The sequence below is a fragment of the Chrysoperla carnea genome, chromosome 1, assembly GCF_905475395.1.
Source record: "Chrysoperla carnea chromosome 1, inChrCarn1.1, whole genome shotgun sequence".
Classification (NCBI taxonomy): Eukaryota; Metazoa; Arthropoda; class Insecta; order Neuroptera; family Chrysopidae; genus Chrysoperla; species Chrysoperla carnea.
This window is the reverse complement of record NC_058337.1, coordinates 37,375,120-37,402,680: the sequence shown is the minus strand read 5'-3', so window position 1 is coordinate 37,402,680 and position 27,561 is coordinate 37,375,120. Positions and strand designations below refer to the sequence as shown.

The following is a 27,561-nucleotide window of genomic DNA, read 5'->3' as shown; positions in this document are numbered from 1 at the left end:
ATTATACGCCTATAAATTTTTTAAGATCGCCATCTCTTTTTTATTTTCGCTTCAACTATCTATTGATTAATTTTTTAAACTTCCAATTAAATATGAATAATTGAAACGAAATTTTTTTTGTATATTAGAAAAATTAAATAAAATCGAAATTTTTACTGAATACACGTATTGAATTGTTATTAGGGGGAATTAAAATTTAATAATTATATTTTTTATGAGGAGTCTTTATAATAAAATTTCAATAGGGATCAAATTTGTGGATTTGAAAGTGGGGATGAATGATAGAATATTTTCAAATATCTCAAGTCTGGCACCAAATAAAAGGGCAGGATAGTTTGATATATATTGTATATATACAGAGTATAAAAATAGATATATGAATGAATATGCAATATATCAATTATGCACAAAGTAATACATATTTTTACTTTTATATTTTTTTAAGGATTTTATTAAAATAAGACATCGTTGGAGTCTTGCCTTCCATTTGATTATTCCTAGAATATCCATAAAAATAAAACTTTCGTATCCCTTTTTAAGATTACTTCCCTGCCTTTTTCTTCAGTTTCTTTGCAGCCCTGTACAAGATGCATCACACTCTCAACTCCCCATTTACATAATACACAGCACTATCCACCATTCCCGTTTTCCCTCTTGTTTTCCTAGCCAAATATGTACATTCTGAACTTAGCTAAAATTCTTCTTTCACTTGTTTCTGTCTTGTTGAGGTACTGTGCTCCGTCCTCGTAATGATTTAATGTCATGTAAAAAGTTAAGGATTTTTTGTTCTTGCTTCTCTCAATGCATTTGCTAGGTAGTAGTCGCTCACTTTACCTTTTTCTAATTTATTTTTTACTTTATTATATTATAAATACAATAAAGTATTGTGATCGAAAAAAAAATCGATATCGGGGTTTCAACGGAAATACACGTTTTGGGGGTCCCTGATTCCAAAAAAGTGGTTTTTAAAAAATGTTGCGTCCATCGGTATGTCTGTTATCAAGCTGGACCCTTCAATTTTCAATTCCAGACGATTTTTTCATTTTTCCCTCGGCTTTTTTTAAGGGTACTTCCCTCTAGGCCAAAACAGGATTTTTTGGGGTTTTCTCAAAAACGGATCTAACGGTTTCGATTAAACTTGGCACAAGACTAGACTAGACCTTAAGGTGTTCCTAGGATTGGTATAAGGCACATATTTGGGGAAAATCCGAGAAGACCCACATCCTTGGGAAAAACTTTTTTTTTAGGGTTCTCTCAAAAACGGCTCTAACGATTTCGATTAAACTTTCCACAAGGCTAGACCGCATCAGAGTTTATATCAACAAGGTCCTAGGTTTGTTTTCCTAAGTCCTTCCCCTGGAGCTGTGGAGCTGGAGGGAATGAAATCGTCAAATGTGGTTAAATCAACTATACCCAAAATTGATAAAATATACGAAAAAAAAAAAATCGTATATTTATATACGTTTTATTTATTAATTAATAAAACTTAATTATGCCAAATTAGAGAAGTTAAGAAACTAAAGCTTTTCCTTGTTTTTTAAATAATTCTTACAATTGGCTGCTTTCAATCAAAATAATAAATTCAATAAAAAAATCTGGTCCGATGTTTCGGACCGTTTATTTTTTTTTGCTATAGTTCCCATCTCTTATTTCACTCCACTTTAAACTCTGCTTACTGGTTTGATTTTTAGTTTTTCTGCAGTGCTATATTTGAAGAAGCAACTCTCAAATAATACCCCCAACAACTATTTATAAAATTTATAAGGAAAAACGATCAATTCTTTTGCCCACCCTTGTATACTTCAAACTTCTCTACCCTGTATTAAAATGGGTGTGATGACTGTTTTAAACATTCTTAATATTAAGTTCACTGGGAAATCAATGTATTTGTACATAAATTTTCTTAGAACCACTAATGCTCTGCTCGCTCCAGTCACCATCGTTTGCTGATGCCATTATTTGAAATTACAATACCTAAGTACTGCAAGTTAGACACATTATCGATATATAAATAACACATTTTGGCTGTATTTTCTTCTTTGACTTATTCTCAGCATTTTGGTTTTATTTACGATAATTATCATTTTTCAGACTTTGCAGTAGCTTTCTACTGCACCTATAGGTCTTTCCAACCCTCCTATTGGTCTCGAAAATAGTACGACGTCATCAGCGTACATAAATATCTCAATTTCATTGCTCCGTATGTATGGGACAGAGTTTCGGTGTCTTCGAGATGTTTGGCAAATCATTTTTGTACAGAATGAACAGGATCGTATAAAGCTGACATCCCTGTCGTAATCCCTTGTAGGTTTTAAACTCTTATGGAGCAAGATTTTAGTTTCAAAAGCATGCTCCATAAACTAAAATAAATACTTTACCTACTCTTATTTGGCATAAATTGTCGATCAAATATAAGTGTGGATCGTGGATACCCAATACTCCGCGCGGATACTATCGTCGATGTATAGGTGTGCGATATTAATCCGGTGAACCACGACCATAATTTGATGTATGATATTAGACAATCAATATTTGGTTCTGCAATTATCAATGGACAGGTCTTAATTTGATTTTTTTATAATTTTAACCGTTTATGTTTTATTATCGTAAAAAAAAAAAAATAATAATTCTATTTATATAACTGACATTAAAATGTATGCGACCGTATATTATATTTAGCCACCCTTCAATTTAAAAAAATATTATCTCTTTTATCATTTTCTGATGTTTTTGATAGTATGAAATGTACATCAAATAATTTTTCATGTTCACAAATTTTATTGTTTCAAAAAAATGAGTAAAAATGTATTTATACAAACCACGACAGAAAACACCGAAAATATTACGAAAATAATTCATCCCTAGTTTGTTGGTTTTTTTGTGTGTATAAAAAGCAATATTAAAATTTTTTTTGCTTTCACGTACTTAATGGGTTTTTATTTTAAAGTCAAGACCACACCACGCAAATATTTCTGTTAAACGCAAAACATAATGTTACATGAAATTGGGAGTTAAAATTTACAGACAATGGAAAAAGCTAGGAGGAATAAAAGGAAAAACGTTGTCTCTAAAATACTGCGAAAATTACTCTAAATTACTGTTTCGAATTTGTATGCCCCTATCACTATATGTATTATAAATGTTAATGTGGCTTTGTTTAATTGTTCCGCTTACACGTAAAAACTACTGAATGGATTTGAATGAAACTTTACAATAACATAGCTCTTAGATCAGAATATCATATAGGCTATAATTTTAAAGATAGCAGTTATACGCCATCTTCAGTGAATTGAAAATTACGTAATGGATTTGAATGAAACTTTATAATGAGAGCAAGTTAATTGAAGGCTATAACGTGGTGGTATTTAATTGAATTTTGTGCTGCGTTGTCGCACGCCTACAATAAGCAACACTTGGCAACAAATATCGAGCGACATGTCTCCCAGTGTTGCTTCAGTGGAATTGCGCCTTTATGTGCACCGCATATGTTGTGGACTGTGAAATTAATATTATTAAGCCCTGAGTACTAGATAAATTCACTAGTTTATAAATATCTCCTTGTTAGACACGTAACCATAACCGGAGTGACCTTATATTTTCTACAAATAAAGAATTTATAGCGGTTTTTATCTTCAAAACGAAAGGGCACTCTAATCTGGATGCATATTGAATAACACATTATTAAAATTCAAGGAAATATCATTGATCATGACGCACGTTCAGCTTTCAAAGCTAATACAAACAATGGGAATGTTTAATTTTGATCTTATTTGCGACATTTATTTGAAGATCATGATTAGTTATATATTTTTAAAAGGCCTTTGGTGTTCTACTGCGATCTTTTACTTTGTGGATTCCAGTTAAATGCATACTTTTCCATTGCATAACTTCTTTTCCCAAGTACATAAAAAAGCGATAGTTTTCAATGTTTGATTTTATTTTCTATGAGCTTGTTTTCTTTAACTACTCAAAAACTATTCCTAAAAATTGTATTATTCTTTCTATCTGCTTTTGAATGCCTACAATTGATGTGTTACTTTTGTATAATGTGAACCCGGCATAGTATGGTGATGACTTTGAAACGTACCACATTGAAGACATTGAATATGTATAAAAAATATAAGTAGAATTTATTATTTTTAAAACAAAAGGTATAATATTTTATGTACACGCCATTGACGATACGATGAAAAAAAAGTAACTTTTTAGTATTTAAGGTATTATGAATTTTTAATTGAAAATATTATGTAAATAAGTAATACTTGACGCTCTTATAATATTACAAGAAGGATTCACACACAATATGATTTTTATACACACAAACTAAGACTGTGTGACTACGAATTCTTTTTTGTATTTATGTTTTCAATGAATTTTTTTTTTGTGGTAAATTTTTAACTGTGTATATCTAGTAAATATTTACAAGACGATGATTAATTTCGAAACATAAAAAAGTGACGTTTTTTGTTTTTATTATTATTATCATTTTTTTAAATACATATTTCAAATGGGTTAATATAAAATTATGTGTCCATGCGACATGTATTTGAATGGATTTAAAATAAAATCAATTTAATGATTTGAAATATTTGATGAAAATATTTTATATTATTCCTGGAATGTAATATAGTATTATAACATAATATAACATACATGAATGATTCAATATTTAAAATTAATCTTAGAGTTGATAAGATAAATTTATTTGTTTCTCGTTTATTCGTACTGGACTGATAAACTGTATGAGTCTAGCCCATCTATTTTGAGCACAATGTTTAATTTTCGCAATCGAGATACTGCCAATCAATGTATAATGGAAATGTAAAAAGTCGGAAATTTTCCGTAGAATTCATTGCTCAATTTTTTTACCGTTTTAAGTACGGTAAAGTATTACATTGAAAATTTTGGCCAAAGTTGGTGAAAAACGGTTTTTTTAGGTTTTTAAAAAAAAATACACTTTGTATCAAAAAAAGTTTCGTACACAAAAAATGTAAAGCTTTTTATTTCGTATCGATCTAGCCGAGTTAGGTGGAAAAAACGCCAGTCTCTATTTAAAAAAAAAAAAAAAAATTTATAACGACACTTAGTGAAAAGTTAGTCCTTAATATACCCAAGAAGATCGTTTCTGTAAATTGGAAAACTATTAAAAACTTTTGGCAAAAATCGTTTTATCGACAAAAAGTCGTTTTTCTTTAAATTTCAATAGCTCATTGAAATTATTTCGCATCCGACTTTAGAAATAACTTTGTGTGTGGTAATTTTGTGGCAAGAAACTTTAAAATTTGGAAGCCGTATCTTTCGCTGGTCAAATACTTAACAAATTTTATTTTTGCGTTGTTTAAAAACAGAGGATGTTGTATCGCAGTTCTGATATAATATAAATAGTTCAACGTATTGTTTTAAGTATAGAAATTTGAAGAATATGAGTTAGTTATTTAAGATAAATTTATAGAATATAGGTTAGTAATTCTTAAAAATTTAGATTTATTAATTTTATCTTTAGAATATAGGTTAGTAATTCTTAAAAATTTAGATTTGTTAATTTTATCTTAATGAAGACTTTGAGATGTTTTATAAAATTCTAATAGCACCCCTGAAGAATTCACTTTTTAATTCTTAATGCTAATTACAAAAATTATTGTTTATAAATAAGATAATAAGATTTTTTAAGCATTATTGAAAACTAAGATTTTTTTGATATAGTTGAGTGGAAGTATAATATATATTTCTTTCTTCTATATCTTCTATATAACACGACTAATAGATTTTTATCATGATTGAACGAGGAACCCCTCTGAAAGGGACTAACGGTAGGGATAAGTAAGAATACAGTGACACACAGAATTGTTCAACATATTACCCACCAGTTCTGTATATAGATCCCACACTATAGTATGTAAAAGTGACTTTTTGAATATTACTCTTTATTTTCCACTTCTCTATCAACCCTATTGTAAGGATTATAAGTGCCTAAGATATTTTTATTAGTTCATTAGAACCAAATTATATCCGTCTATAACAAAATCTTGTTCTTTATTAAAGATGACTTAAGTGGTTTATAAAAACTTTCTAACTAACATGAAGGAATTACAAACTTTGTAAAATTAGATGAGATTTGTGATGCAAGTACATGACTTATCCACCATTTATTTGAAAATTAAAATCAAATTACTAGAGCTTAGTTGAAAGTTAATGAATTATATAGAAGCTTTAAAATATTCTCTTTTTAATTTATTGTATGATAATGTAACGAACAAAATATGAAACAATTCTTAATTAAAAATACATTTTGTATTAAGTTATTCGTGTTAAAATGCAAATATTAATGAATTTATTTACTTGTTGAAATTTATAAAAATATATGCGTTGTTCATTAAGAGTAAAGAATATTTATAATTGTATATTTTTTTATCTATTTTTACCTTACCATCAAAAACAAAAAAAAAAGGTTGATTTAGCTTTATGTACCTTACTAGCAAACCCAAAAGAGAAGATTGTGATTATATTCTAGCCCCGTACGGGCAAATTTCAAAACCGATTTCAATAAATGAACCAACATTGAATTTTTTTCAGTTACCTGAGTGACTAAGCTGGGTTTTTTAAGAAAATATAAACAATATGACGCCCGTGATTAAGGATATAAAATTATGCTATCACTAAAAACTCGAAAGCTTGAAGAGTATTTTCATTCGAAATTCATTTCAAATTAAAGGTATTCTAGGCCTACTTAAGGCAGTACGAGAACCATGGCAATTTTAAACTAAGGTTGAAATTATTTGTACCTTATTTTCAACTTTGATGATGAATTTCATGAATCTAGACGAAAAATAGGAATAATATCTGCTTAATAATTTTCGAAATCTGAAATCTAAATAATTAAGAAATTTTTTAATTTTAGATATTTTGAAAATTACTCCAGATGTTTAAAAATTGTATTCTAATTTTTCGTCTTATACTGCCAAGTTATAACATAATTCACCATCAATGAAAAAAAAAATTTGGAAAACGGTTGACCCTGCAGGTCATCCCTGTAACTTCCCGCTAAGTATTGACTCATAACGTGTAAAAAATTTTATCTATTCTGATGTTATATCCACTCGCATTTTATTGTATGAAGAATCTTTAAGTTTCAATTGATAGAACAAAAAATTTTGAGGTTATTCCGAAAAAACGCTTTTTTGGGTTTTCTTTCGTCAACGATAACTCACGAACGAATCAACTGATTTTGACCGGACTGGTGGTGATCGACGTGGTTTTTTGATGTTGAGAGCTGTTTTTGGAATTGATCGATACAGCCGTTTAAAAGTTATTCAAAAAAAACCACTTAAAAAAAAACCGTTTTTGCAGTTTTTTTGAGATTTCTCGAAATATATCGGTTCGGTCCAAATAGGCCTCAAAATCTAAGTTTGGTCAAGCCCTTTCGAATGGCACCAACCGCGATCAAATCGGACAAGCCGTTCAAAAGTTATGAGAGGTTTACATACATCCACACACACACACACACACACACTCATACATACATACAGCCATACAGACATCCTCGCGGAAGTAGTCAGGGAAGCTTCCTGACACCTTAAAACGTCGAGATCTGATGAAAACTCGATTTTGGCAAAACGGGGTGAAAACAATAACTTCCCTATTTTCTTAGCGGGAAGTTTAAAATTTCTAGATTTGTGCCCCCACTACCGTGCTCATACATCCTTAATTAGTCGGACACAACGGGTTTTATAAAATAATTTATTAAGTTCTTAACTTTAATTTAATTAATTTTTTTTGTATTTTTCACCGACTAGTTTTGGAGAAGTCTAAGAAAACATAATGGACGATATGTTTTGAAAACGGCTAAAGATAATTGTCCACTCTACATTTTTTTAGGAAAAAAATTTCCAACAACTTTTCCAACAAACTTTTGTTTGAAATTTTTTTTAATAAAATCAATTAGTTTCATATATTGTTAATTAGCATATAAATATTTGGCCGTTTTTCCCGATTTTTAGGAAAATGCCTGAAGATATCATAATTTTGGATTCTACATTTTTTTAGGGAAAAAAATTTCCAACAATTTGTGTTTGAAACTATTTTTCATAAAATTGATGGTCTCCAAGATATTGGCAAAAAATGGTTTTTTTATGTATACATAGCGTTAATTAACGCAACCCTACCACTTTTGAGACTGCGCGTTAGCAGATTTTCAAGTTAGATGCCGAAACATTCCTTTTTTTGCTTTTGAATAAATTCACGTAAAAACATTATTTTGATCGGACCATAAGATTCTTTTGTTTGTATTGTGAAAATTTAAATGAAAATATTAAAATTAACTTTACCAAATAAATAATTAATAATGATTGTGTTTTAATTTCCAGATATTTGAATATTCCGTCAGGGACTAACACTTTGGGTGTGCACACTCAGGTAGGTACTCAAAATACTATTTTACCCATATCCAGTTAAGTATAAATATTATTATCCTATTTGACACCTGGAACCTTAGGCATGCGGTTAATGAATAATCATGTTTATCCGTTCTCTAAGTAAGAAAATTATTTCCTATATTGAATTATGAATATAAAAATTGTTTTGATGAAAATGTATAAAAACATTTAATATTAAAAATGTTTTAAAAATAAAAGGAAAAAAAATATATTAAAAAATTAATTAATTTATATCTTTTACTTTTTTTTTTTGTAATTAATTTAAAAAAAAATGAAATGGAAAAATAACAAAATATAGAAAATAGAATTTATATTAAATTGACTTTTTTTAAATGATCTTCAGTATCTACTTAAAGGTTTATGAAAAACATGTCTTGCTGGTTTTATACCAATTTATGATCAAACAATACAGATGAGTTTTTATTTATTTAATTGTTCTGAAATAAAATAGTTTTCAAAATATATTTTATGTACCGCAAAACAGCGGCAGACATATTTTCTGATTGTCCCAGAGCCGATATTTTCGCTCCAATATTGTTTATAATCCTCATGGTATATTTCGTATTTGGAATTGGTATTAAACTTATTATTTTGCTTGAAGATTCTAAAATACTTATGAATGTAGCTCTTCCTATCGCTTCCATGATATTTTACTGCCAATCTTGGTTAGATATATTTCTTTATAAATTATATTTCTTTATAAATTATAGCTCATGTGTTATTTTGATGTATGAGCTATATCGTTGTACAATTTTATGAAAATCCATTGGGTAGTTTTACCGTGAAAGCGTAATAAACAAACAAAAAAACATCCTTACTTTCACATTTATAATATATAGGGATAGAATAAATTAAAAAAAAATTTTTTTCGTTTCTGTAACAATGTTAAATTTTTAATAAAAGTCTAAAAATTATGGCTATCTCATACATGTACATCAATGTTAATTTTACGGTAACTTATTCTCTGAATAACTTGTATCATTTTCAGGCAATATTTAAAAAAATTTAATTGTCACTTTTTAACATGTTTAAGAATAGTTTCTCAAAATTTTAAGTTAATGGTGTTTCTTTTTCTTCAGCACCTCAAATTGGACAATGATTCCCGTAAAGCCAAATATAATCAGTGCCAAATGATTATTTCTAAAGGTGGGCAGGGAAAAAAAGCAAATAATACGAATATGAACAACCATATCAAATACCAACATCCAACCCCATAATTAAGACTGTTCTACAATAAAAATCTTAGTTAGCAATCAAGGGTTTTTTAAAATGTAATTCCTCCTATGTCAATAAAGACAAATACATACATAGTAAGGAGCCGGATAGTCGACGCTTTTTGCCGACTATTCACCGTCTACGAAAGTGGCAGGATAGTCGACTTTACCGGCTAGTTGCCGACTAGCCACCTTTAAAATAGTCCAAAGTTTCGATATTTAGGTTCCTTTTTTGTATTTAGAAGAATTGTATAAAAAATACGAAAATTAACAAAAAAAATTTTTTGTGGAGACATTTGAAATTTAAAAAATAAAATAATATAATAATACAATAACAGCAACTTAAATGAAATATAATCTTTTAGTTTTTAAGAAAATGATGCTGTAAATAATGTATTCAAATGGTTTAAATATGTTTTTTACTTTAGTTATTTTATTCAAAGTTCAAGAAAGACAGATAAAAGTACATCATTTTAATAATATTTTATAAAATTGTTGAAACTAAAATTTAAAAAAAAAACAAGTGAAAACAAACAATTGACTGAGTTAATTGTTGAAACACCATGCATATAAAGTGTTGATTACTCTATCACATTACACATACACACATGTCACATATACATAACTGATATCCCCATGTAATACATACTATATAATTTACGCCTAATTTGCGCCCTCACGGGTAAACAGTGATGTTAACGAAAAAATGTTTCAAACAAAAGTTGGTTATTTTTTTATAAGGAATATTTTTTACATTTAAATTTTTGTTCTATCTCTAACAGCTTACAAGATGGGTCATACGGACCCATTTGACCTATGTTGCTCATTTACGATTAACTCAGACAGACGGACAGACAACCGAAAATGGACTAATTAGGTGATTTTATAAACAACTATACCAGAATTTTTTTCATAGCATCAATATTTTTAAGCGTTACAAATTTGGAACTAAACTTAGTATACCTTGCATTTTACACATATGCATGGTATAAAAATGTAATATTTTCTGCTATTTTAGTGAGGCTCTGTACCAAAATAATTCGATCAAAACAACTCGAAAGTCGAGTTGATTTTACCAGAGTCTTTAAATACCGTGTTATTTATGATGGTAAAACCTTTGTTTATATTGAACTAGAAAAGACAACGAAAGTATAAAATAATTAGAAACTTATTATTCATTCTAACTGTGTTTTCTGCTAAGTGCTATTTTCTGTCTTTTTATCCTTTTATTTTTCTTAGTATTGAATATACAGTATCTACAGTGCAATAAATAATTGTGCAATATTCAATAAATAATTGAACTAAACAAAAGACGTTGAACTTATAAATGTATTAAATATAATTTAAGTAAATTATTATTGTGATGTAAATAATTTATTATCCATGAAATATTTAAATATAATAATGTACCTACGTATACAGTAGGTACGTGTACGTTTATTTACATACAGGATATTCCTAGAACATAAAACAAATTAAATGTATTTGATGTTACCAAAGCTTTTGAGCTTAAAAGCCAATGTATGTTCAAACAATGTACGATTATTTGTAAAATACATATATCATTTCTAAATTGAGGCCATTAAATATTTTTCAAATGCATGATGTAGGTAGATACCTGCTCCTAATATGTAGAAAAGCTAGTGAGCCTTAGTTTACTGGATTTAAAATTTTAGCCGGAAATGTTGTAATATGGCTTTCTATATGCAGTGTCAAATAGGAAATATTCATGAATTTTTTTTATATTTTTAATTCATTGTTTACACCGTTATAACATAGTCAAAAATATAAATACTGTTTAAAAATGCTGCAATGAAGTGTAAAAAAATATTTAAACTAGAGAATAATTTTGAGATGTTTAAACGCAGTCCCTTTGGCACTCTCTGTTTATGAATTTACAACACAGAATTTACACACGTTATTATTAAGTTAAGCCGTCGAATAATATAACTAAATGTAATACTATACAAAATATAAGTAATTAATATCATACAGTATTTCAACAAATCTGACAAGCCACATACTATGACGTCACGTCCGTTTTAAAATTTGAATTTTGGTTTTAGAAATTTGAATTTCTCTCACTGAAGTTGTACTTTTATAAATTAATTTTAAGTAATTAAAAAGATATTAATTACTAAAATGATGGTTTAGTTTAAATGCTCAGCCAATAAAGTTACGGAAAAAAATATTTGAACGAAATTTAAATTTCATGAATATTCTCTATTAAGTCACACCATAAAATTTTTTTTTAAGATTATCATAATTATTACTATGCTTTAACAAGTTATTGATAATTTATTATAAAAATTAACTTTCACTTAATAATAATTGTAAAGTAGCATAATAATTTTTTGGAATCTACGACTTCCTATTTCAACTTTAATCGACAGTATAATTAAAATTGCCAGGTTCTAACCAGTATTTCTCTCCGTGTACTGCTACCATTCTATGTATAGGTAGAAAAATTATTTTAGCAAATTAAAAAATTTGAGTGCATGCGAACTTAATGGGGCATAAGTAAGAGCTTCACTGAATTAGAAAAATGAAAAGTATAAAAGCAAATTATAAAAGATATGTTTGAACCAAAAAATATTTGAACCAAATTTAAATTTCATGAATATTCCCTATTAAGTCACACCATAAAAATTTTTTTAAATATTAGTTTTATGAAAAAAATTATTGTTTATAAAAAATTCTTCATGACCTAGAACGGACTATGAAATAATCAGATAAGAATTATTTGCATTTGTATACGGGACTTCGAAATATTTAAATTTTGAACACTAATAAAGCACATTCATTTTTTCAAACAACAATTCTAGTCCAGTTTGGTAATTTTCTTTCACGTTCAGTAAAAAAATTTTGTTCACAAAAATTCTTACTTAATAAAAGTTTGTATATTAGCGATAAATTAGAAATATTTTTTAAATCTTATAATTTAACAAATTGTTGCTATGCTATAAAAATAAGTAGCCACATAAGTCGCTCTTTTTGGAGTTAAATTCAGCTGGGAATAACGTACTTTCGGCCAGGAGATAAAGAAATAATATTATCTTCTGAACTTCTCTACGAAGCTAATTTTCTTAAACAATCAAGGTGTAGATTTTAAATGACTCCTCTTTAACGAAAACAACAACAATAACAGTTATAGTAGTTATATGAAGTACATAACTAGGTACCCATGATGATGATTTTATCATTTATTGTATGTACGTTGGTACAACATTGTGGAAGAGTATAATTTAATAAGAGGGAAAATAATAATATTTACAAATTGCTTTTAATAATTAAATTAAATAATTATATATAATAAGTTGATTCATTATTTTATTTAATGTTGATGTATGTATCCTTATAGAGGAAGGTGATGCGGGAGGGTGTATTTTAATAAAAAATAAAATTGCGTAGTATGAGCCTTATAAGTCTCATTTCTTGATACAAGTGATCAAAGTAATAAAAAAAAATTAATATTCAACTTTAATTTTTTAATTGAATTTATATTAGGTTTTTGGTAGTACATACTGTATTATAATAAATAATTAAAATTAAAAAAAATAATTTTATTATTAGTGTATGACTACAAGTTTTTTATTTGATCTCAAAATTTTTCGAACTTGCGTTCATTCTCAAGAGATTCAATTTAATTTATACAAAATTTGTTTTTTATTACGCTCACTTACGTTATTAAAGGAACGTGTGTACAAAATTTCAGGGTTCCAGATCGAGCTGTGTGTTGATCGATCAATCAGCGTCCATTCTTATAGATAGAAGATTCAAGATTCAAAACGACTCATTTACATTTCATTAAAAAAACTCTATGTTCTTAAATTTTTCTACTGTTTCTGACAGTTTAAGTCTAGATCAACCATTCATAAAGTTGACAAAAACAATCACATTTTGTAACTTCTATTTAAACAGAAAACAGAGTGTATTTATTCGTATCATGATTGATTTTAATAAATTCGTAAGTGAATGTGTATATAAAAAAGCCAGAGATCTGGTGGCAGAAAATTATAGTGAAATTTATCCCGGATAATAAGCAAATCAAAACTTTAAAATAAATAATACGCAAATCACATGGAGGCAAATTCCATGTCAGCTCGAGTCTAGCAATTTTTATTATGCCGCCAACAAAACTTGGAACAGGAAGTCGTAGCTTCCAAAACATTATTATGGTGCGTTACAACAATTAAGTAAATCAAAATTTTTATGAAGATTATCATAATTATTACTATGCTTTAACAAGTTATTGATTATTTATTATAAAAATTAACTTTCACTTAATAATAATTGTAAAGTAGCATAATAATTTTTTGGAATCTACGACTTCCAATTTCAACTTTAATCGACAGTATAATTAAAATTGCCAGATTCTAACCAGTATTTCTCTCCGTGTACTGCTCCCAATCTGAGTATAGGTAGAAAAATTATTTTAGAAATTAAAAAATTTGAGTGCATGTCAACTTAATGGGGCATAAGAGTTTCGCTGAATTAGAAAAATGAAAAGTATAAAAGCAAATTAATAAAAAATTATAAAAGATATGTTAAACAAATTTTGGTATTTAACTGTCTACATTTTAAGGATATAAAAACAATATTTTGAGGTAGTAGTGATTCTGCATCTTCCCGGTACAGGGCGTGCGGCCTTAATAACTCAAAAACGACTAAAACAACAGGACAATTTTAAATAAAACAAGTGAAACAATTGACTGAGTTACCTATTAAATTACGCTGTATAGAAAGTGTTGAATGTCAGTGCTTTAATTATGTTCAATAAATTAGAAGAGTTTAAGACAATTATGGAGGCCAAAAGAATGCCATTTATTTCTTTTCAAAAATTTTCGAAAGTAATTTCTATTTTTTTTTTTCATTTTTGGAGAATGTTTCACAAGACCACTGGTTGAAGATACTTGCAAATTTTTAATACTCTATCTTTTAGAGTTTCGAGAAAATAGACACCAAAGTTTTGATATAATTCGCCCCCTCGCGGGTAAACAGTGATGTTTACAAAAAAATATTTCCAATAAAAGTTGTTTATTTTCTTATAAGCTATAAAATTTAAACTTTTCATATCTCTAACGGTTTACAAGACGAGTACGAACTCAACCTCACTTTTTTTGTCCTGAGTACCTACGCTATAAAAATTTCAGTTTGATATCTCTTTTTGTTTTTGATTTATCGTGTTGACAGACAGACGGACATATGGATAAACATCCGGAAATGGAAAAATTAGGTATTTTTATTAACACCTATACCAAAAACTTGTTCATAGCATCAATATTTTTAAACGTTAACTTGAGTCTAAACTTCATCTTGATATACAAACTTCATCATATATATATATATATATATATATATATATATATATATATATATATATATATATATATATATATATATATATATATATATATATACATAGGGTATGAAAAAGCAATTTTTTAATTTTTTGTTGTTTTTGCCAAAGATGTTGCATTCAAACAGCCATAAAACGAAAAAAATAAATTTAATCAATATTTTGTATAATTATCCTAAAGAGAAATGTCTTACGAACAAAATGCGTCCGATTAGAACAACATGGATCAACTTGGATTAACTAGTTGTTTGTATATAATATATAGGTATTCAAATAACTAAAAAAACTATATATATATACATTTTTTTTTAATTTCAGGAGTGTATCCTAGAGTTTTTAAGCAAAAAAAAAAAATAAAATAAAATAAAAAAAATAAAATAAACATAGATTAAAAAGACTGAAATCGTAATGTCCTCTTACGGAGTGTTGTCCAAACAAATACTTTGCTCTTAAGACTAAGTCCTAAGCATTTTTTCTATCACTAAGACATTGTACAACATACAGAATTCATAATCCATCCTTTCAGAAGTTTTTAAAAGATTACTTCGAATGCGCTTTTAAAAACTAACAAAACAAACTTTATATATTTTTAATCTTATATACTTCCATAAAACAAACTATATTTTTTTCAATGAAGAATACGTCCCGTACATTTATGTCATCGACTCTCGAACTAAAGGATTATTTTTATCAATATACGAACATATTGAAAATGATTATATATACTGTATAATTTTCTACTCGAATAAATTCATTCAACAATTTAACAAAAAAGTAAAAAAAATAACGAAAATTGAAAATGAATTGTTTAATATGTCTCCATTTTAAACAATCTACGGTTAATCATTTTTAATAAAAAATAAAATTTATTAACAGGGCTGCTCAATTCAATAATGTACCGAGCTATCATTAAATTTTTCCAATTTCCTATTCGTATTAACAAAAAAAAAAAAAAAAAAAAAAAACAAAAAACAAAAACAAAAACAAAATATTCCATTAACGTAAGGAGATAAACTAGAAGACTAAAATCAGTGTTGAAGTTTTATGAGTAATTAAACTTCTACGTGAAGTGGATAAACAATTTTTATTCTTTCTTTCAAATCACTGATTTATTAAAAAAAAAAAAACAAGTGATAACAAACTATTGACCGAGTTAATTGTTGAAATACCATGTATAGACAGTGGTGATGACTCAATCGTTTGTTTTTCGACTTCACGTAAATAAAGAAAGCTATTTACACTTAAATAGCCACACACACATAACTGATATTCCCATATTAATACATACTTCGAAATATGGGAAGTATATTAAATATGCACCTAATTAGCTTCCTCGTGGGTTGGTCAAAAGTTGTTTATAAATAACATTTTTAAAATTTAAACTTTTTTCTATTTCTAACGGTTTACAAGGTGGATTCTACGGACCCAAGATCCAAGTGACCTATGTTGCTCATTTACGTACTTGACCTCACTTTTTACGTCCTAAGCACGCTAGAAAAATTTCAGCTTGATATCTCTTTTCGTTTTTGAGTTATCGTGCTTACGGACAGACGGACAGACAACCGGAAATGGGCTAATATGATGATTCTATGAACACCTATACCAAAATTTTTTTCGTAGCATCAATATTTTTCAGCTTTACAAATTTTGGACTAAAATTAATATACTATGTATATTTTATATATACATGGTACAATAACAGTGAATGAATAACACTCGCATGTAATGGAAACGCATGGAAATAATAAGGTTTATTCTACCAATTTATTCCATATTATCATCAAATCCTATAAGTATAACTGAGAGTAGGCCGGACGATACCTCCAAATGGTTGATAAAGTTTTTGTAAACTATTCTCTAGTTTAAAACAAACATAGAAATTGGTGCATCTGTTTGGGAGTTGATGTAAGACGTTGCGAAAAAAATGATGCTAGAAAATTTGTTTTGCCGTAAAATAATAAATTTTACGAACAGAAAAAATTATAAATATTGTTAAAAGCGTTTACATTACGATTAATACAATCAAAATTTGATTTAAAGCATGCAAATTATTTCCTTCACGAAATTTTTGTTATAGCTTCTACTCATAATGAAGATAAAGAAGTAGATGAGACCCTTGCGTAGTTTTTGAGAAAAGAGAGAGTGATTTTAACCTTATTTATACCCTATCAACTACTTAAAAATTTTTTTTAACCAATTTTTTTTTACATTCACAAAGCAAATTAAAAATTTTATAACACTTGACTTGACACTGCTTCATTTCTTTAAACAAGAAATAATTATACCGGTTGAAGATATTATGCTTAAAGAAATTTTAATCTCATAAAGTTTTTAATAATCTAATATTAATTTTCTCTAATTTATAAAGAAATTTAAAAAATACTTTAAAACACTTTAAAACACTTATTCTTCATACGATAAATTATAATTCTTATTATAATATGAACAATTTTTATACCATGCATATATGTAATATGGAAGTTTAGTCCCAAGTTTCCTAACGCTTAAAAATATTGATGCTACGCACAAAATTTGGTATAGTTGTTCATAAAATCACCTAATTAGCCCATTTCCGGTTGTCCGTCGGTCCATCCGTCTGTGAGCACGATAACTTAAAAACGAAAAAAATATATCAAGCTGAAATTTTTACAGCGTACTCAGGACGTAAAACGTGAGGTCGAGATCGTAAATGAGCAACATAGGTCAATTGTCAACATCTCACTGAACAGCTCTGTACATAATAAAAAGATAACCTTGATTTATTAACTGTAAATTATTATATTCGAAATATTTGCTAGTAGGGTTGAAATTTGTGAGTACATTCCTTACTTTAGGTTGATAACGTAATAATTATAAATGATTAATTATTATACCATCAAATAATTGATCGATAGCCGTATTTAAAATATGTACAATATTATCTGAACAAATTGAATAATACATTCCCATCTCTTTCTCATACTCCATACCTTTAACATTATTAACTCAGCCTTATTAAATATTATTAATTTTTACTCATCAACGCATTTTAAAATATTTTAATATGTTGAATTCTTCTATACTAACATTATAAAGACGACTGATTTGGTTTGTTTGTATGTAATGGATAAACAAAAAAACTACTGAACCAATTTTTAAAATTATTTCTCTAATATAAAACTACATTATCAACGCGAGAAACATGAGCTTTGATCAAAAAAAGGGTTCCCCACCAAAAAATTATAACCTATGAAATTGAGAACAAAGGAGGGTATAAGTAAGGGTAAGGAAAATAAAGTCTATAACGGAAGCCTTTGTTATAAAGTTGTAATAGCCCAGCGAAGCGGGTGGCTAACTGCTAGTTTAGTTATAACTAGTTAAAAGTCGTTGATTAAAAAGTCAACGTCTAATTTTATATAGCGAATTCTTGATTTGGGAATATTCCAAAATATCAACATTTTGCTAAATTATCCCCCTTTCGATATTTCTAACATCCGCACCGTAAAAATTTGATTCTTTCTTTGGAAGGTGTCGATCTCATAATCTTTTCTTAATTTATACGTCCAATAAGAAACAATTTATACTGTTAGCAATATGCATAAAAATAATGTACTACTTTCTTAAAATCACTAGGTAAGCGCTAGTGGTATTAAGACAAAAATTCATAATTCATATTTGATTTCAAAATAATTCGTTATATTTCTATGGTACCTATATGGCCGTTCTTTAGTGGCCTATATGGCCGTTATTGCTATGGTACTTATTTGTTTGTAGACATTTAAACAGGTTTTTTTATAAGTGATAAAATTTGTGTCTTTATAACTCAAAAATAACTCGAGCAAAGCGCGGTCAGCCAAGTACTTCCTAATAAACAAGGAGGAAGAGTTAGTTAAGTGATGCCATTGCACGGCATCATCTTAGAGATTATTTATAAAACTTTGTTTTACTAAAAGGAGATGGGAAACAATCTTTTAATGTTTATATCTTCTTCACTTTTAATCAATTTTAATTTCACTTTGAAATTTTGTTCTGGTCAATTAGGAGTCTAATTTTACATTTTTATATACATTTTATGAGAAATATGACAAATTTGACTTCAGACAACTTGATAATATCTAGTGGCGACAGTAAAAAATCACTTGAAATTATGGAAAGCTTAGGTAGCCTAGCATATAGTGTTTAAGTGGCTTTACTAATCTCAATAAATGATGCAGTCTCGTAAAATTCTTTAACAAAAAAGTATAGATAGGTATGTATATGTTTTTGTTATAGAATTTTACTTAAAAACTACTTAAAATTAGTTCCGAAGTATGAGTCCTTTTTCCTGAATGGAATATGAGGTGAGTTTGATGCATGTCGTCAAATTGTTTAATGGGCGCAAACTTAACGCTAAAGCCTGTGTAATAAATAAAAAATTCCCGATACGCATATTTTGGTGTCAAGTTGATGCCAATTTGACATTTCGAGGTGACAAATCAAACACAGCTATGAGACTTCATTATTCCTGACCAGAATGAAAAAGAGCTTTTGAATGACATAAGTGAATTGCAAATGGGTTTTAAGGAAGGAATCGGTACTCGAGAAGCTATATACGTTAATTAGGAGGCTGTAGTACAAAGTGGAAAAATAAAACAAAATGATCGAAATAAAATAGAGAGCAAGACAATGTCGCATTATAGCACCAATTCTTTGTAATCTTTATGACAACAAGTTATAGTAAGGGCAGAGTTTAAGACAGATGTTAAAATTAAAGGTGAAATAATAAACAACATTAATTCTACTCGCAAACACAGGAAAAGATTAGCCCCGTTGGACTAAAAAATAATCAAACGAAAAATATAAGAGGCTAAAACGGTAGGTACTATTTCACTTAAACTCTTTGGTTTTAAACAATAAAATAAATAAAGATGTGCCAATGAAATTTCTGAGGGGTTTTGTGTGATCAATTGTTTTATATAGTTAAGAGGCATGGACTTTGAAGATGCAGATGGATGTTAAATATCCAATAGAAAGATTATGTATCGAATGATAACGTGTTAAAACTAATTAAATAGTGACCTCAATTAAAAACTTTAATTAAACCACGCCAAAGAGCATATTTTTGTTATTTGAGAGGCAATAAGTACAGAATACAGCAGCAGTTGGTACTAATGAGAAAGATTGAGTCGACGAGATCTTGAAATAAAAGATATAATATCAAGTTATATACAAAAATGAGCATCCTTAAACGAAACAAGCGTCCGAAACAACAGCGGCGTAAAATGATCTCCAAATCTCCTAAGAGATATGAAACTCATCATCAAAATGAGACGCCAATAAAAACCGAGAAGAATACCAAAACTTTCTAGAAAATGATGGTGATTCTAAGAATGATTTGAATTTTTTATGTTTTCTATTGTTCTAAAAGCTATAGAAGTAGCTTTTGCTAGGTGTAGACATCTTTAGCAAAATAAGAAATATCTAGGTAAATAAATCAATAAAATTTACGACAAGAACGATAAAGAAACGATAAGAAATTATATTGAAAGCAAGATAAACAATTTTCAGATAAATTGAAAGTAGCCAGAGATTTTTTCGGAAAAACTTCGGCTAATAAAATAAAATAAATTAACTCAGTCGAAAAAGCCTAAAGGATTTAAATAAATCTAGTTTAATCTAGTATTAGCCTTGCCTGTTTTTCGCCAGGCTTATCCAATATTATTCCGGAATGTTCAAGTTTATAATATTTGTGTACAAAAGACATTTAAAATATATTTAAAAACAAGAAAAAAAATCACGCACATGCAAAAAAGAGATTAAAAAAATAAAGCTTGGCCGTCAATATGTCATGTAACAATGGTGAATGGTGAAGAGCTTACTGGTGTGCATGCAGGATGATATTATAAAAAGTTTCCATCCCTACATTTCGAAAACGAAATGGAATATCATAAAATGTGAAAATATGTATTGGTTCATTTTTGCAGGGGATGAAAATGGAGTTTTTGTTTTATAGGAGTACGTCTTCGAAGTCAAGCAGGGAGCACCTTTGTTTTTATACCATGTATATGAAATATGCAAAGGTATACTAAGTTTAGTCAAAAGTTTGTAACGCTTAAAAATATAGATGCTATAAACAAAATTTTGGTATAGATGTTCATAAAATCTCCTAATTAATTCATTTCCGGTTGTCTGTCTGTCGTTTGTCGTCTGTCCGTCTATCATCACGATTACTCAAAAAAGGAAAGAGATATCAAGCTGAAACTTTTATAGCGTGATGAGGACGTAAAAAGTGAGGTCGAGTTCGCAAATGAGCAACATAGGTCAATTGGGTCTTGGATCCGTAGGACCCATCTTGTAAACCGTTAGAGATACAACAAAAATTTGAATATAAAAAATGTTCGTTATAAAAAATAAACCACTTTTGTTTGAAACATTTTTTCGTAAACAACACTGTTTACCCGTGAGAGCGCATATTATGCGCAAAATTGTAGTATTATATGGATATATCAGTTATATATGCGTGACATGTATGAATGTGTAATGTGACAGAGTAATCAACACCGTCTGTACATGGTATTTCAACAATTTACTCAGTCAATTGTTTGTTTTCACTTGTTTAAATTGAACTACATATTTTTGTAACAGATTGTTGTTCTTTCTTGTGCTAGACCTCAACAATCCTCGGTATTCCTGCTTTTACGATTTTTGAATGCTAAAAACTGTAGGAATAGTTGAGGTAACAATTTTAAACAGGAACTTTACTTGTTTTCTAACAAAAAATCTGGTCAAAATTCTGAAGTTAACAACGGTTTTCTTGTTTAAAAAAAATAAATATTACAGGTTTATTTGCAATAAAAATGAGGTTATCACGTATAATGTTGGAGGAAACTTCTTAAAAAATCACTCTGTATAAGAGTGTAATTGTGTTTATCTTTTTTCATCCACATTTTGATTATATGCATGATGGATATAGAAAAAAACAGCTTTTGCTTTGTATGATGATAAAAATTCAATTAAATTATTGTGGTTTTTTCAAATATTTTGGATATGACAAAAAAACAGACATGCGTAGTATTCATCGAGTAAAATGAGTAAAATAATTTTATTTATACCTATAAAATAGGAATTTTTTTATGGTTTTAATGATAACTTTTTTAGTAAAATGAAAATTAAATTAAAAAATTAATTCGTAGGAAAAATAAGTAAATAAATAAATAAATGAAGTTAACCATTATTTATCAACTGATTATTTCATTTTTTACAAGCTTTTATTTAGTTTCACCTGTACCGTCGTCTGTCTGTAATCAAATACTGCAAGTCATATTTTATACACTTCCCGGTTTACGATTGAGCTGAAATTTTGAATGTACATACATACATTTAGTTTGGATGAGAAGGCACGAGCGTCCTGATTTTCCCATTGCTTCCACCATATTTGATATATATCCATTTTTTTAGTCTTAAATTAAAAATTTTAATCAAAATATTTTTTAAAGGTGCCTTAAAAAGTATTTTTTTGTAAAATTTTTTTAAAATAGTAATTACATAACCCATCTATTTGGGATAAAGAAATATAGCGCTATTAATGCACTAAAATAATTCATTATTCAATGGGTTCCTTTAAATTAAGTTAAACTTAAGACTTTTGAAGCGATCCGTAAGAATAGGCTTCTTTCTATGGATAAGAGTTTCTAATGATTAATCATGATATGTAGATAACAAAACACAAAATTATTTTTTATAAAAAATAAAGATTATTATTATTTTTAGAAAATAAATTCAGTAAAAGTAGGAATTCAGTCACGTAACAGCAAACACCAATCAAAAAATCTGTAAGCGTTTGGCATAGCGTCACGTAACACTTTCTGATTGGTGTTTGCTGTTACGTGACACTATGCCAAACGCTATTAATGTTGTTTACATTTTAATAGAACGAAGCAGGTTATTTAATTTATTGTCATACACATAATTGATTTCCTACTTACAACTGCTTACAATTTTCATAAACAAAAATGATTGTTTGGCAAATCGTGATGTCATTTAAGACGCCATAACACTCTACACTGTTTTCGTAGTAAATTTGAGACGGTTTTTGAGAATGCAAAATGCATAATGCAAATAGTGTTTCTTTTTTTTTTTTTAAATAATACTTTTTTGGCGTAAATCAGATATTTATGTAGATAACGTATAAACCAATTTTTATTTAGGGCAAAAGCCTTTTCTTCACAAATCGTCATTCCTATTAGATTAAGAGCAAGTACCAAAAAAGATAAATTTATCAGCTCTGCTCTGGCGGTATTTCTTTCATTTTTTTATACGGGCAAGACCTGTACTTAAATACTTAAATTTGCTACCCTTTTTTCGAAATTTTTACGACATTTCTTTGTTTTTTTAAATAATTAGCATATTCGCTTTTTAAATACTGAATTTTGCAGCGGTAGAGCGGCTATGATACAGTCGAAAAAATAGATAAAAACTAGTCGGCAAGGGATACAATTCTATTACAAAGTTAAATAAAATTCTGAAATGGTATCAAATAATTATTTTAATTGTAGTGTAAAACGTAATGTTAAACAGCGAGAAGGATTGCTTTTCAAGGATTCTTATTAACAGTTATGCTTATTAACATTGTAACAAAAGCTTGATCACAAAAATAGTATCCTATTGCTCATTTTATTTGTCTCTAGTAATACGTTAGGTTAAACTATCTAGATAACAATTCTCTATGGGGAACAAAACAATGTGATTATCTGATATTCATATAATAGAAAATGCATTTTCCATTCTATTGTGACCAAGTTTAATTTATATTTGATTAGCAGATGTACAGGATGATTTAAGACGTAACAATATGGTGGACTAACTATGTAACACAAATGACGTTTGTAGTTAAAAGTGCTAAGTATGGTGGAAAACGCGTGTTTTATATTAATATATGCTCTGTAAATTGGATTGCCAGTTGAGACAAATGATTGCCATATTGTTTTGATAAAAAGTAAAAAAAATATTTTTCATGTAAATGCACAGCACTAGATTAAAATTTTAATAAACAATATTCCAAGAAATTTAACAAAGAGCTACCGTTTTGTTGAATGAAGCATTTAGCACGACAAATCTATACTTCACTTGGTACAGCATCACAACTTACAGGCACAGTATCATTTATTTTATTAAAAAACAAATCTGTTTGTCTTGTAAAAGTGATCGAAATTGTGGTGTTTCCCATGAATATAAAATATTCAAATCTCACAATATCCATTGACAAGTAGAACTGATCAGTAACTCAAGCAGATTTTCAAGTTGATACGCTTCCCAAAACAAGAAACAATATTTAATTGTTTTTTTAAAGCTTATTAAATCTTTAACCTGCTGTATCTCCGTAATTAATTTTGTTTTGGACATATGTGTACTTGTGTAATATTTTACTTATTTTGAGCTAAAAAACACTTGAAATTCAATTATTTATGAGCTATTAGTTATAATTAATTAAAGAAAAAAGAAAAAAAAACATACATACCAGGAATCGAATCCGGGTCTCGATTTTATATGTTCTAGACAGACTGTGCAACTTTTTCAACTCAATGAATGTGTTAGTGTTTTTAATTAGTCAACAGTAACTTAGTAAGCTGCCTCAGAAAATTTAATTTTTTATTGCAAGTATTACCTATATATGGCTTGGAAACATTGATAAGTGCATTCTGTATTAAATGAGAATACAACTAAAAATGTATTGGCAGTAAGGTCTCATTATCTTAATTATTAAAATTATTAAATTAAAAGCCACTATTTTAGTAATTTGGAAACTTTGAACAAAAATTGTGGGTAGATTCATATTGTTTTTTCATGAACGATATTTCTCATGGTTTCTTTATATTCGAGAATTTATAATGTACAGCATTGTTCAAGATTATGTTACCACTGAAAAAGATGAGATGTGTATTTTAAAAACATAATACAAGGTTGTATTATCACGTAATATTATACTTAAAATTCACGTGTGCATTTAAGTGTAACCTTTTTTTGGTACAATATGTCTCCCCGTTTAGATAAATATATGGTGTTACATTTTATTTTTCCCTTCATTATCTACGCAAACGTTTTCATTAAGTGCTAGACTTTTCGAAATCAAATATCACAAATTAAAAATAAATGAAAGCACAAACCCATCATTGAAGCCTTGAAAGGTTCTATTTTTTAATAAAGCCTGTTTTAATAATATACACAACAACCAAGCCATTAAAAAATAAATGCTAGATTGCTTTCCATGTAAAACTAAACTTGTATTCTGCATTAGTTGTCAAAACAGAAAAATAAATAAAAGAAAACTTGTCATTCATTATAATAGCATCTGTATGTTTGTTCTATTTTATATTTAATGAAATATTTCATAAACACATATTAAATTTTCCTACAAAAATTTTCCTACGGAGAGAATGTATATCTTGTAGGTACATGCAAATTCTGAAAAAGGGTATTAAAAAATTGTCGAGAAACCCTGCCTTATATTAGCGACGGCAAATTCTGAATGAAAACATGAAAGTAGACACAATACTAATAACGTAATAATAATACTTTTTTATTCTTTTTGAGCATACAGGTGCTATAGAGTATATCAGTGGAAATAAAAATACATAAAATAAATATACAGACTAATACTATGAATTAATTAATAAACACCATAAAGTCGAATAGATAGAAAATAAAACTTAATAACTTTCGTTTTAGTACAAAACATCAAAACATCGGACACTCTCGTACAAAAAAAAAAAAAAAAATGCATCTAATGTATAAAAGCAGTTTCCCGCTAACATTGCTTTTTGGTATGTTGTTGTGTATTTTTAAGCACATATGGAGAGGATTTTAATCAACCAGGGCCAGACGCGTTACAAGCAAGGTTAATAGATCTTTCGATCGTGTATCATGATCATGCTTTTTTTGTTGGTTGGTGAATAAATGGAAGTAGCATTTAGTAAAGCAGGCTACTTCATAGATATTTGTGCTGAGTAGACTTAATATATTTAGTAGTTTAAAGTGTTCTCATTACTTTAGTTATTAAACTTACTGTATAAATGACATTATCTGTTGAAAATACACTATAATAAATATATTAAAAAAAAAAAAAAATTGTTCTCCACATGAATCTTTGGGGCTCAGGCTCAATATGGTTCTGATGCATCTCTTTTGTAGAATAAATACTTTCTTGGTATTAGTTGAGTTAACCCAGAATATTATACCTATCTTAAGAAGGAAACTTATAAAAGCATGATATGTTGTTAAAAGGACCTCTATTTATGTTTTCTGAGTCAGTTGGCGTAAACAACAGCATTAAGAGCTGAGCTTGTTGCAGACGATAGTCAGTTGATTTTTCTAATTCAATACAGTTTTAAGAATTTGACTGGATTATCTAAGATAGTTAAATGATAATCACGACTACCAATACTTTGATTGTTTAACCGATCGTCATTAAAGGAGATAGATTGTTTGCGTTTTAGCTAGATTTAATTTTAAGTGGTTATAACTAAACCAATAGGGAATAATCATGTTTTTTTTTTTAATATTTTTAATTTATTGTTTATACAGTTATAACATAGTAAAAAATATAAATACTGTTTAAAAATGCTGTAATTAAGTGTAAAAAAATATTTAAAATAAAATATAAAGAATAATTTTGGGATGTTTAAACGCAGTCATTTTTTCGCTCTTTTTTCAGGACATATTAATATGTGACCTGTCAGTTGTCGACAGTTCAATGTACTGTTTACTACAGGTGTAATACCCACGTATGTAGTAATTATAGTATATATCCATGGTAATACCATACAAAATATAAGTAATTAATACCATACAGTATGTCAACAAGTCTGATAAGCCGCATACTATGACGTCACGTTCGTTTTAAAATTTGAATTTCCCTCACTGAATTTGTACTCGTTTAATAAATTTTAAGTAGTTAAAAATATTTTAATTACTAAAATAATGGTTTAGTTCAAAAGTCCAACCAATAAAGTTGCGGGAAAAAAATATTTGAACCAAATTTAAATTTCATGAATATTCCCTATTCAATAAACAAACAAGGAGATATATAACCTCTGTTTTTATGTCAATTGATTTTGGGAATCTCTTTGGGGTGGAAAAGGACCGTGACAAAATTAGATACCCATCGCTATACGAGCATAAAAAAACAGAGGGGGGCAGGCATGACAGTGTACAGTCACTAACATCTACACACTGGAAATATATAAAATAATAGATAATTTTCTCAGTTTTCAATATTATTCCATTGCATAATTACCCAACTTATACACGATTTAGCATGTTACATAATTGGGTTGTTTACATTAAATGCAATATCACTCAAAGTTTTGTTTAAACGATTAATGGTAATATTTAAATACCTAAATCAAATTCTGTAAATAGTTATCATAAATATTAAATTAACTAAAATCATTAAATAATTATTGTTGATATCGATAAGCGCGTGACACCAATAATAGGCTTTAATGCACGCACAACGAACCATATGTTTTACAGCTAATTATGCGTACAGATCTATACAGATTTTTGGCATCCACAATGTAAGTGGACAAAGATTATGTGC

At 28.1% G+C, this 27,561-nt stretch overlaps 1 long non-coding RNA gene across 1 annotated transcript in view; it reads left to right on the top strand.

The window, feature by feature from the left end:
• The first annotated feature begins 8,360 nt into the window (after nucleotides 1-8,360).
• Nucleotides 8,361-27,561, top strand: part of LOC123291091 — a 112,783-nt gene continuing 93,582 nt past the window's right edge. The window contains exon 1 of the long non-coding RNA XR_006534920.1: nucleotides 8,361-8,412. This is a non-coding gene — a long non-coding RNA (uncharacterized LOC123291091). The remainder of the gene's footprint in view (nucleotides 8,413-27,561) is intronic.